This window comes from Giraffa tippelskirchi, chromosome 4, assembly GCF_054371585.1.
Source record: "Giraffa tippelskirchi isolate mGirTip1 chromosome 4, T2T-mGirTip1v1.2.pri, whole genome shotgun sequence".
In the NCBI taxonomy this organism is placed as follows: domain Eukaryota; kingdom Metazoa; phylum Chordata; class Mammalia; order Artiodactyla; family Giraffidae; genus Giraffa; species Giraffa tippelskirchi.
Window position 1 is genome coordinate 17,011,439 of NC_137278.1, and position 10,619 is coordinate 17,022,057.

At 37.7% G+C, this 10,619-nt stretch overlaps 1 long non-coding RNA gene across 1 annotated transcript; it reads right to left on the bottom strand.

The window, feature by feature from the left end:
- Positions 1 to 3,008: 3,008 nt before the first annotated feature.
- On the bottom strand, positions 3,009 to 8,833 carry LOC145503767 (uncharacterized). Its single transcript, XR_014051735.1, has 3 exons — positions 8,627 to 8,833; positions 7,144 to 8,409; positions 3,009 to 4,063 (listed from the first exon to the last, which is right to left on the bottom strand). It is a non-coding gene; the product is annotated as an uncharacterized LOC145503767 (long non-coding RNA).
- Between the last annotated feature and the right edge of the window lie 1,786 nt (positions 8,834 to 10,619).

The window sequence follows — 10,619 nt, forward strand, 5'->3', positions numbered from 1 at the left end:
ATACCACCACAATTCTGGAGACCTCATTTCCTATTGTAGTTTTATGTTTGTTTTTTTTTTTAATTGTAGCTGACTTATAATATTATATTAGTTTCAGGTGTACAACATAGTGATCTGATATTTTTATATGCTATGTGATATAAAATAATTATAAAATATTGGCTGCTAGTATATCCTATGCTGTATATATTACATCCTTAACTTATCTATTTTATACCTAGCTGTTTGTACCTCTTAATCCCCTTTACCTCTTTTGCCCTCCCCGCACACCTCTGCTCTCTGGATACCACTAATCCATTCCCTGTATCCACCTTTCATTATATTTGTTTGCTCTATATTTAGATTCCACATATGAATGAAATCATACATTTGTCTTTCTCATCTGACTTATTTCACTCAGTACAATACCCTCCAGGTCCATCCATGTTGTTGCAAATCACAAAATTCCATTGTTTTATATTCTCCTGTATCTTGTACTAGCTGCTAGGCTGTATTATTTGCTTGGAAAGGCAAGCCTGTATCTAATAAAAGGATAAGTTAAACTTTTATACTCACTTTTGGGCATTTGGGCCTCAGTGAAAACAATGAAGAGCATTTTTAACAGTAAAACCCTTCAGAGCTGCACATTTATTTATTCTGGGCTGAGTCATATCTCAGGAGGGCAGCATGGTGAAACCTGAAAACCATTGCTGCTGAAGCGGTGAGTTCTCAGGGTTGCATTCACATTAAATCCAAGCAGTTAAGGGCAGACTGCCTCTCTTGGTTTGTGCCACCAATGCCGTTTAAAGCCCTTGGCACGTAGAGGCATCTCAGGAAATACTCATGATGTTATTAATCACTACTGGTTCTCAATCCATCAGAAATAGGTCACTGAGGCTGCAAATATGCGAAAAGATGAGATCTGGTGGACAAGACTTTAACACTATTATATTCTTAAACTTGTTGATTTTTTCATGATTCTTATTTATAACAATTATTAGGAATAAAAGTGAGAGTCAAATTTTTGAGTGTCTGCTACTTATTAATGTCTTGTTAGAGATCACATTTGTTCCCAAAAGTAGTTAACACGTATACACCCTTAGCAGTTCTCCTTCAGTTTCCTTCAGGTCTCCCATCAGCTGGTTCAAACACCAGGCTGCTGGTCAGTAGCACAGACAGGTCAGTGAAAGCTCCTGTGGCTTTTCCTTCAGATGCTTAAGAGACTGAAGTCCCACAGCTGAGAAGAAGCTGGGACAACCATGGACTGAACAGGCTTAGTGGCTTCTCTGTGAAAACACTGATGCTCATAAACAAAACAAGGACAGTGATGCTGGTCACTTTTATTCAGTCTTGTTTGCACGAAATAAATCCTGGCAAATTTAGCTATGACAGTTTCTGGCAGGCAGTGGGAAATGTGCCTTTGCAATTGCTCTTTGGTTAATTAAAATTATTCTTTCATCTTCTCTAAACAGCTTCAAGGGGTCACTTAGGGGAGCAGAGGGACCAGTCTAGTTCCATTTCACATAGGATTGTTCTGACTTCCATTAGGCCATGTGGATACTGTATGCTAACCATCCCTAGGGATGTTCAAAATCGAGGAAGAAAAATACATGGAGAAAGTAGTTCAGGAAATGAGATTTATGGTTTTAAATCCACACACAATTTAAATTATAAAAGACAAAACACACATATGAAACTAATTAATGTTAACCCATTTCAAAAGCAGGCCTGTATTAATAAATGCCAGGAACATCATACACTTCCTTTGGTTTCATAGTACAATGAGATATTGGGGCTAACAGAAACTCGGACGGTTGTTTAGCACAGAACATCTCAGGATTATTAGAAGGATAACGTGTGATCAAAACTCCATATGTGTGGAGGCTGCATTAATTTCAATTGATGCAAGTTGTGAAGAACCATTTGCTAATCAAAAGATAGAAATTTGACATTAATAAGAATAAAATTTATTTTATTTGTAAGAATGAGATTTTACTTATCATTTTGCTGCTTATTATTTAGTGGCTTATCATTTTTGAGCAAACGATAAGTTAAGTCATAGTTAGCATTCAAATATTTTCAAAAATCGTAGGCTACCTTTGAAGAGAATATATTAGATTATGACTCATAGAGTTGATAAACAACAAGGTCCTACTGTATACCATAGGGAACTACATTTAATATGTTGTGATAAACTATGATGGAAAGGAATACAAAAAATTATATATATATACATATGTATAACTGAATCACTTTGCTGTACAGCAGAAACTAACACAACATTATAAATCAACTTCAATAAAACTTAAAAAGAATAGTGACTCATTATTCATCAGTTCCTCTAGACACGCTGAGCACCCTCCATGTGCCAGATGATCCATTGGGAGAAAGTTATTTTGTTGCTGAAGCTGATCACTATTTTTTTTTCAGTTAGAGGATAATTATTTTACAATATTGTGATGGTTTTTGCCATACGTCAACACGAATCAGCGTTAGGTATAATGTGTTCCCTCCCTCTTGAATCCCCTCCTTCCACCTCTCTCCTCCTCTTACCCCTTTAGGTTGTCACAGAGTCTCAGCTTTGGGTTCCCTGCATCATACATTGAACTCCCACTGGCTATATATCTTATATATAGCAATGTATATGTTTCAATACTATTTTCCCAAATCATCCCACCCTCTCCTTCCTCAACTGTGTCCAAAAGTCTTCTTTATGTCTGTCTCCTTTGCTGCCCTGCATGTAAGATCATCAGTACTATCTTTCTAGATTTCATGTATATGTGTTAATATACAATATTAATCTTTCTCTTTCTGACTTATCTCACTCTGTATAATAGGCTCTAGGTTCATCCATCTCATTAGAACTGACTCAAATGTGTTCTTTTTTATAGCTGGGTAATATTCCACTGTGTATATATACCACAACTTCCTTATCCATTCATCCGTTGATGGACATCTAGGCTGTTCCCATGTCTTAGCCATTGTAAATAGTGCTTCAGCAAACACTGGGGTACATGTGTCTTTTTCAATTTTTGTTTCCTGCAAGTATATGCTCAGCAGTGGCATTGCTGGGTCGTATGATAGCTTTATTCCTAGTTTTTTAAGGAATCTCCATACTGTTTTCCATAGTGGCTGTATCAATTTGCATTCCCACCAACAGTGTAAGAGAGTTCCCTTTTCTTCACTCTCTCTCCAGCATTTATTGTTTGTAGACTTTTTGATAATGACCATTCTGATTGGTGTGAGATAATACCTCATGGCAGTTTTGATTTGCATTGCTCTAATAATGAGCAATGTTGAGCATTTTTCATGTGTTTTTTAACCATTTGTGTGTCTTCTTTGGAGAAATGTCTGCCCGGGTCTTCTGCTCACTTTTTTATGGGTTGTCTGTTTTTCTGGTATTGAGCTGCATAAGCAGCTTGTATATTTTGGGGATTAATTCTTTGTCAGTTGTTCAGTTTGCTATTAATTTCTCCCATTCTGAGGGCTGTCTTTTCAACTTGCTTATAGTTTCCTTTGTTGTGCAAGAGCTTTTAAGTTTAATTAGGTCCCATTTGTTTATTTTTGTTTTTATTTCTGGAACTGGAGGAATCAATGACTTCAGACTATACTGCAAAGCTACAGTCATCAAGACTTATAGTGGTGGCACAAAAACAGAAATATAGACCAATGGGACAAGATAGAAAGCACAGAGATAAATCCACAGACCTATGGGCACCTTATCTTTGACAGAGGCAAACATATACAATGAAGAAAAGGCAGTCTCTTCAACAGGTGGTACTGGGAAAACTAGTCAACTATGTGTAAAAGGTTAAGATTAGACTACTTCCTAACACCATACAAACAAACAAACAAAAATAAATAAACTCAAAATGGATTAAAGACCTAAGTGTAAGACCAGAAACTACAAAACTCTTAGAGGAAAACATAGGCAGAACACTCTCTGACATAAATCACAGCAAGATCTTCTATGACTTACCTCTTTGAAGCTTTTATTCCAACTGCTGCAACTCTTGAAAAATAGGCCAAGGTCCCAAGGCAGCATGAGTTTCTATGGGCCAGCTCTTAACCCAACTTTTTGAATCTAAGAAGGAGATAGGATCTTATCACCATAGAATCCAATCAAACTGTTTTCCTTGTTTGTTTAGTGTAAAAGGAGAATTCCAGAATTCAAAACCTTTAGCTTTGTTTTATACAGCTGAGACTTCTTATTAATGACTGAGATGTGTTTGGGTCCTGAATACATGCTTCATACATTAAAAAAAAAAAGGATCCATTTCATTACTCTGAGAAGGACGCCATAATGTATTCTAAAGTCTCACCTTTCTCAGTTTTATACAAAGAAGTGTGGGTGGCCCTTACGTAATTTGGGAACTAATCACTGACTGTGAAAAGAAAGAGGCCATGAAAAATTCCTGACTTCTAACTTCAGCTCCAAGCTCCAAAATCCTTACATTATTATTAAATATTTCATGCCACTTCCTCCACCTCCTCAATACCCCCTAACATACTTATTCTTTTCTTTGTCTTTAGATGCCACATTTATAAAGCCAATATGTTTCTTGACAAATATATTCTGAGGTTGTTCCATTTTAATTTAATTAGTGGTATTGTATAATAAGTACAGTGACCATATAACTTATTTTCCAAACCAGGACACTTTGAGATTTTACAGGGGAGCTAGTAATAATCACTCTGAGATAACAGGCAAACCTGGGGTTACCCTTGCAAAACTGATACTTATGACCATGTTAAATATAAACTCAAAGCTTTTTCTTAATTCAATCTTAAGTTTTTTCAGATCTTTCTATAATTCAGATTAGTGACTAGTGAAGTTTATTACAAGTATGCCCTAATATGCTACTATATGCAAAACTAACATGAATTATCCCATTTGTTTTTCTTTTTAATTTGTTGGACTATAGTTGATTTACAATGTTGTATTAATTTCAAGTGTATAGCAAAATTACGCATATACATATGGGCATGCTCAGTCACTTCAGTCATGTCTGACTCTTTGCAGCCTTATAGACTGTAGCCCTCCAGGCTCCTCTGTGCATGTGATTCTCCAGGCAAGAATACTAGAGTGGGTTGCCATGCCCTCCTCCAGGGGATCGTCCTAACCCAGGTATCAAAGCCGTGTCTCCTGCATCTCCTGAATTACAGGTAGATTCTTTAGTGCTGAGTCACTGGGGAAGCTCATATATACCTGTATGTATGTATATATGTATCTATCTATCTATCTATATCATGTATTTTGAGAGTCTTTTCCCATATAGGCTATCACATAGTAATAAGTAGAGTTCCCTGTGCTTTTTAGTAGGTCCTTATTTCTTGTTTTTTGTTTGTTTTTTTCCAAGTCGCTCAGTCGAGTCTGACTCTTTGCATCCCCATGGACTGTAGCCTGTCAGGCTCCTCTGTCCATGGAATTCTCCAGACAAGAATACTGGAGTGGGTAGCTGTTCCCTTCTCCAGTAGATCTTCCCAACCCAGGAATCAAACCTAGGTCTCCCAAGTTGCAGGCAGATACTTTACCATCTTAGCCACCAGGAAAGCCTTTATTTTATGCATAGTAGTGTGGGTATGTCAATCCAAATTTTCTAATTTATCTTCCCCCTGCCCCTCCTTACCCCCTGGGTAACCATGAGTTTATTTTCTACATCTGTTACTCTACTTCTATTTTGTAAATACAGTCATTTGTACTTGTTTTTTTTTTTAGATTCCATATATGAATGACAATCTCTAGGGTTATCCATGTTGTTTAAGTGGCATTATTCTTTTTTATGACTGAGTAATTGCTTTTTAAAGTCAACATTCCACTTATTGCTACTGTATTTGAGATTCTTTTGTCTATTTTTATAATTGCTTATATTAGTACTTCCAGGCCTGTAAATTGACTATTAATATCCTTCATCTTTTGCTCATTTTTCTGATGGATTTTTCTGTCCTTGCTGATTTGTAAGAATTCCTATGTGGTCTAAATGTGACTATTTTGCAAATTTAATATTTTATAAATATCTTTTATCTGGTGTCTTCTTACAAGTTTGTTTCCAGTGTTTCTGGTTAAATACATATTTATATGCTGATGTAGTCCTGTCTATTCATTTTCCCCTTATGTTTTGTGGCTTTGAAATTCTATGGAGAATCTCCTTAGTCTCAAGTTCACAATGATGTTTTTTCTCAATTTTTGTGTGTTTTCTATCTTTACCTTTCACATTTAGGTCTTTATTACATTTGGAATTTATTTTCTAATTCTCGAAATAAAATATTTTAACTCAGTTCCACTTCAACAATGAAAGTGGTCCATTTTTGAAGTGCTATGAGTTAGCAATCCAACTTTGATCTTCAATTGTAGTGACTCAGATTTTCCATTTCTAAACATCTTTCCTTTCACCATGGATTTGGGTGGTCGTCCCTAGCCTACAACACATTTGCAGATTATTGGATCTATTCATTGTCCCTATTTGTCAAGTTGTATTCCAAAACACTGTTTTCGTTATGATTGTTTTGAAACATATTATCTGGTAGAGTTTGCCTCTATCCCCTCTCTTTTTCTCTAACATTTCTTAACTATTGAAAACATTGTTTAATCAATTTGCCAACTTACCCCCCCCCCAAAAAAAACCTGCTACTGAGAATTTAATTAAAATTACATTGCATTGATAGAAACAATATAGTTTTAAAATTAACTCATTTAAGATTGACCACAACAAAAAGGAAGAGTGAGGACCTTTGGAAATTCTGTCTTCCATGAAAGCAATAAAAATGCTGGAGGAAAAAAAAAAAGGTGGTTAGATTCAACCTTTTCAGAACTCTAGAAATTAGCCAGAGGCTGGAAGCAATCTGTGGAAGCATTTATTCAAGAAAAACGACTATGTCTCAGTAAGAAAAGCAAGTTGGATTATGCCTTGCCCTACTGCCTTTCTCCTTTTGCCAGCTCCATGGGAATCTTGAAAACCAATGTTCTGCAATCACAATGGAAATCAGTAGCTTGGCAACCACCAGAGGAGGCAGACTGAGAGTGGAGTGCCTTCAAAGACCCGTATTCAGAGAATTCATCACATACATATAATCCCCAATAGTATAAATAGATGATTTCTCCTCAGAAGCATGGAGGCCAGAAAACACTGGGATGACAAATTAACAGTGTGACAACTCACTCACCCAATCAGAGGACTCTTGTGCACGTCTGTCTCTCTGTCTGTCTGTCTGTCTGTCTGTCTCTGTCTCTCATCTTTGTAGTTAGTTTTTCTTGATAATGATTTTGTACATTGTTTCAGTTGTCCTTGAACCTTGTTTTTTGTCACAGTTATAAATGTTTATTTTTATTTATTTTTTTAACACCAAAAACATTTTATATTGGGATATAGCCGATTAACAATGTTGTGATAGTTTCAGGTGAACTGTGAAGGGACTCAGCCATAAACTATGCCTCTATGGCTTTGTATAATGTTTTCTGGGTATCAAATTTTTAGTTGGTGTGGAAAGCACTGCTATGTTTTGCTTATTGATTATCTCTCTTGCCATCAGGCTGAACTTCATGACAGTAGTAATGACTCATGAATTAATGAACCATTGGGATTCATCTCTCTTAGGGTTTCTATTGAAATGATCATGTGATCTCCAGTCAGTTCAGTCACTCGGTCCTGTCCGACTCTTTGCGACCCCATGGGCTGCAGCACGCCAGGCCTCCCTCTCCATCACCAACTGCCAGAGTTTGCTCAAACTCATGTCCATTGAGTTAGTGATGCCATCCAACATCTCATCCTCTGTATCCCCTTCTCCTCCTGTCTTCAATCTTTCCCAACATCACGGTCTTTTCCAATGAGTCAGTTCATCGCATCAGGTGGCCGAAGTATTGGAGTTTCAACTTCAGCATCAGTCCTTCCAATGAATATGCAGGACCGATTTCCTTCAGGATGGACTGGTTGGATCTCCTTGAAGTCCAAGGAACTCTCAAGAGTCTTCTCCAGAACCACAGTTCAAAAGCATCAATTCTTCAGTGCTCAGCTTTCTTTATAGTCCAACTCTCACATCCATACATGATTACTGGAAAAACTATAGCTTTGACTAGATGGACTTTTGTCAACAAAGTAATGTCTCTCTTTTTAATATGCTGTCTAGATTGGTCATCGCTTTTCTTCCAAGGAGCAAGCATCTTTTAATTTCATGTGATCTCCAAATAATGATAATTTCATCTCTTCCCTTCTAATCTATATATGCATTTCTTTTTCCTTTCTTATTGGGTCCACCCATTCAGGCTCCATTTTATCATTCATGGCCTCTTAAGGGTAGAGTTTAAACACTCAGGTCATTCATCTTTCTTCTAGAGACTCTTAGTTCTCTATTTAATAATTCTCAGGATGAAAGAGTCCAGGATACAAGTTGCACGTGGTGACAGCTGGGCCAATGGGCTTGAGTTGGAGATTCCTGGAAGAATGTAAAATGAGGAACATTTGGAGTCATGAGTAAACAGGCAGCCCTTCTGTCAGCCCAGGGTCCCTCTCGTGGTACAGTGGTGCTTGGTGTCTGAAGAATGGGACTTGTTGCCTTCCACCACATGATTACATACTGTTCAAGGTGAAAACTTGTTTTCAGTATGAAAACTAGATAGAGTGATCACTTACAGACAGCGGTGAGATTTTACCTGGCAGAGTCACAGTTCCTTGGGAATAGACATCTGTGCTTGGATTATTTTGGATGTTCAGATGCAGGCTGTCATTTGCTGAGACAGTCCCATATTCCCCTGGTTCCTCTCCCTTGTCTCCCCCCCCCAGGGGGTTTAGAGAGAAATATTTTGCCTGTCAGCTCTGAAGAGAACCCTGTCCACTAGCTGATAAGACTTGGGTAGGGTGAGAAGGCCAATTTGAGCCAAACAGAGAATGTTCTATTATGATGCGACTGCTTCCGGTTTGTTTGCCTCTCTTGCTGTGGAGTTCCTGATGATATGGTGAAAGCAGTGGGCTTTAGTATGTATGGAGTGATGAGAATGAATGCCCCCTTTGGAAGCCTACCAGAAGGACCTGCCATGTTTCTCAGTAGGGGGGACTTCGATCTATAACCCATGGAGTTGAAAAACAAAATGAGAAAGGGATTTCATGCCAAATAAAAGAGGCCTCCAAGAACTTCCCTGCTGGTCCCATGGCTAAGATTCCACACTCCCAGTGCAGGAGGTCTGGGTTTGATCCCTGGTCGGGGAACTAGATTCCACATGCTACAACTAAGAGTTCGCATGTTGCAACTACAGATACCATATGCTGCAATTAATACCCAGTGCAGCCAAATAAATAAATACATTAAAATTAAAAATAAAAGATGCCTCCATATCCTCTGATTTTATCTCAGGTTCATAGCCACGTTCAGAAAGACCAAAGACCAATTTCTAATTCTCATCCTTACATTTGTGTAGCTTTTGACATTTTGTTGAAAGTAACATTTTGTGACTATGAATATCCAGGTGTTAACTCCTCAGAATGACTGAAGACCAAGGTTTCCCCATGCATATGAGAAAATCACCCTGTGAATTCTCATGTAAAGCTTAGCAGAGTTCACGTTCAGACCATTGTGCTGCTGGTCTCAGAACTCTATTTACCATCATGTGCAAGAAGTTATCTAGACCCTCTATCTGTCTATTTAAAAGTGGAAAGAGAACTAACAGTTACTGAGATTTTCATGTGGTAAGCACTGTGTCAAGTGCTTTGTATACGTTTTCACATTTAACGACACCAGCATTTTGTGAGGTGCTTACTATTACTCTCAATTTATAGATGAAGAAACCAAGTTTTCAAGATGATCATTAACTGGTCCAGAGCACTGAGCTATGTTGGACAAATACTGATAAAGACATGCAGGATATTATTTTTTTCTTTCTTTTTGCCTATGCAATTTCCACTGAACATTTTTGTAATATGTTTGAAATACAGCATTTAAATAAATACTAGCCTAATGTAGTCTCACCTTGTAAAGAAGAGAAAAAAGCAAATGACAGAGCTTAGCTGTTGGTCACAAAGCTATTTTCCCCATGTTACCTCTTTACATAGTAGACAGGCTCTGAATGGCTCTATCTCTCACACATGATTTTCTCTTCCCCGTGGATCCACAGATGTTGCAGAAGACAATTATAGAGATTCCAAAAGCTGTACAGTGAGGGAATAAACCAAATTGTCCTTCGGCGATGACAGAAATCTACCATAAGTTAAAAGATCAGAAACACAGAAATATTTGTCATCCTTTCTAAGTGCAGCATAGAGTTTGGCATCTGATTCAAGTTGGACCCAGATCTAACTACAAATCAAACCATATGGTTTTGTTAATTAGAAATCTCAACTAGAAGCAATACTCCTGATGGAGTCCTGGACAGCAGAGACACTGAAGAAAGAAGGCAGAAAGAAGAGAGGGAGAGAAAGAGGAAAAGAGGGGAGGAAAAAGGAATGGAGGGAGGGGGGAGGAAAGAAAGAAGGAAGGAGAATGAAGAGGGGAGGAAGGGACAGAGAGAGGGAGGGAAGGAGGAAGGAAGAGAGGGAGGGAGGGAGCAAGCCCAGTCAACAATTTATAATCTTTCTTGGGTACGCTGCTTCTTAGGGGAGCAGAGATCAAGATTTTGTTTGAATTTTTTTTTTAATTATACTGAAATATACTTC